At 31.7% G+C, this 2,732-nt stretch overlaps 1 pseudogene across 1 annotated transcript; it reads right to left on the bottom strand.

The window, feature by feature from the left end:
* Positions 1–1,274: 1,274 nt before the first annotated feature.
* On the bottom strand, positions 1,275–2,528 carry LOC149206985 (pathogenesis-related 5 protein Cup a 3-like; annotated as a pseudogene). Its single transcript, XR_016251973.1, has 2 exons — positions 2,235–2,528; positions 1,275–2,123 (listed from the first exon to the last, which is right to left on the bottom strand). The product of XR_016251973.1 is annotated as a pathogenesis-related 5 protein Cup a 3-like (transcript).
* Between the last annotated feature and the right edge of the window lie 204 nt (positions 2,529–2,732).

The raw sequence follows: 2,732 nt of genomic DNA, 5'->3' as shown, positions 1-2,732 counted from the left end.
AGTTATGGTTTTGTAGGAATGTAGTATTGATAAGTTATGGTATTACAAACAAAGTTTATTTACAAATTAAGAATCTCCATAGTAAAGTGGGGCTAAGCCTCCATAGTTCAAAATCTTCTTCCACATTTTTTAAATGCAAATATATTTAACTTTTATATCAATTCTTGTATTATTTATTAATAATAATAACAATTTAAAATAAAATTATAATTTAGTGAGTTTTTTTAATTTTTCTAATTTTAACTACTAGAATGTATCATATACTTAACTTATCTATTATTTTTTTATATTATTTAATAATAATAATAATAATATTTATCTATAAGGATGTCTCATCTATGTTATTTATTAATAATAATAATAATTTTAAATAAAGTTATAATTTTATGGTTTTTTTAATTCTAACAACTTGATTTCTGATCTATATATTTATTTTGGAATATGTTTCTACAACTTTAATTTAACTTTCATAAAATATTTTAAAATATTTTTATTATTTTACACAAATCAAATGTTAAAATCAATTTCCAAATTAATTAACATGTCATATTGATAATTTATGATAATGGTACATAATATTGTAACTACTTATGAATTAAAATTTTCTATTATAAAATGGACAGACTGAATCTCCATTATCAAATTTTAATGTAGTAATATTTACTAACCATTTAATTTATACAGTTATATAATTAATAGTAATATAGTTACTTTATTGTCCATTGAGTCTTGGATAGGGGATTGGGTGTTCTATTAAAACACTCACTTGATGTAAAGTGACACATTCAATTCGCACTTCAATTAGGGTGATATAATAAACATGATGAAAATGTAATCCTACCAAGCTTAAATTGCTTTATTAATAATAATGAATATGAAAAACTAATATAATTAGTTTATTAATAATATAATATAATTACTTTATTAATAATATGAAAAACTAATATAGTTACTTTATTAATAATATAATAACGAATGAGAAAAACAATCAGTTACTTTATTAATAATATAATAATGAATAAGAAAAACTATAACATAAGCTTTAACTCAAAATCATAATTAACTTAACATTTTCGCGTCTTAATCTGCAACACTGTCTTGGAACTTGCATATTGAAGAGTTCGGAAGATTATATGAATGCCATAACAAAACATTAATTGCAACATCATAATCAACTATGGTCATCTTAACATCAATCAATCTCAACTGTATCACCATGGGAATACATGGGAATACTGCCTGAAACATGCATGCATGTGAATGCAGTGGTATTATTATGATTTTGAATATGATGACATACTGTATAAGGGAAGTCCAAATTTGCCACTTGTAAAATTTAGCGAAGGCTCGTAATCTTTCAATCACAATTGAATTCCACGCCCCTCCTATTGCATAAGACTCTTTGTGTCAATACTAAAGTATCCTTATTATGAATATGATACTACGAAGAATAAATATATTTACCTAATTCGGATCGGATGGATACTTTCATATAATATTAAGGGCAAAAGGCTATGTTGTAATTAGTACCAGAAGGGCAAGTGAAGGTGCTAAGTATTATCATCTTTGGCATAGCTATAAGCCTGTGGGCACTGCTCCTTAAAAAACATGAAATAGTTGGTGGGAGGGCAGTTGGTTGCATAGGTCCCCGTGCAGCAGTATTGGGAAGTATTAAGGGCAGCACAAGCGCTATCGCATCCATTGACCACTTTCAATTCTATAGGGTACCTTGCAGTTATGTTGCTGCTGTAGTCAACTGTTGGGCAACCAGTGTCTGAGGGAGTTATGGAGAGAGGAAGATTAAATCCATCAACAAGTGAGATTTCATGTGTCTTAACCGTTGGCCCCATTCAGAGTATATTCAGCCAGCGTTGCAGGAGGCCGTCCAGCAGACTAATAGATGAGCAAGCAGCCGCAGTCACCAGTTTTGCAGCTGCCTTTACTAGAGGCGTCAAAGGAGCAGCCCATACGTCCCCAAAATCTTCCTGTGCTTGTCCCTGCGGGCACTTCAACACTCCATGATCGGCCCTCTGTGAGCGCTTGACTGCCACCTACGAGAATTCCCACCGCCCACACAGTGAATGAACACTTATTCTAGATCACAAATGTTGCAGCTTCAACTCCTGCAGTTGGGAAAGAAAACACACATTTATTGATGACATAATAAGATATACACATCGCTCGTTAATGTAATTCTCATTAAATAGAGTAGATTTGAATTGGGGGAGTACCACCTTGAAGATAAACCAATAATCCTCAAGCTAGAGTTGCTGCAGCTGAAACATAAATATCTATTGTCCTCCCCCCCATTGCTAAGACCAGGAAGCAATTTAAACACTAATACAACATAATACAATCAACAAACACTACTCAAACACAGCGCAATCAATTGCAAATGAGCTTGTTTAGTTTTTATGCATGGATAGCACAAGCGAGTCACGCGCAATATATATAGACAAGGTAGTAGTGATCCACAAACTTGGTAGTAGCATACGAAACACGGATGAAGTTCAAATAAGATTATTGTCTTTTCTTGGCACGCAGTGTGGAAAATTCTAGAGCTAAGTAAACCAAGCCACAGAGTAAGCTAATCCCCTTAGAAAATTACTTGCGTACCCTCTTTTGGCCATAAAATTTAATGAATAGGTAGAGATTTGAAATATAATAGCAACAGTATTAGGGTTCAAATTTATCCTTTTTTAATCCCAAACATCCATATAAACTCCCGACGT

This window comes from Pinus tabuliformis, chromosome 1_2 (assembly GCF_031772625.1).
Source record: "Pinus tabuliformis cultivar Carrire ecotype Pingquan chromosome 1_2, CPIR1, whole genome shotgun sequence".
NCBI lineage: Eukaryota > Viridiplantae > Streptophyta > Pinopsida > Pinales > Pinaceae > Pinus > Pinus tabuliformis.
Note: the sequence above shows the minus strand (reverse complement) of the source record. Positions and strands in the feature narration are given on the sequence as shown.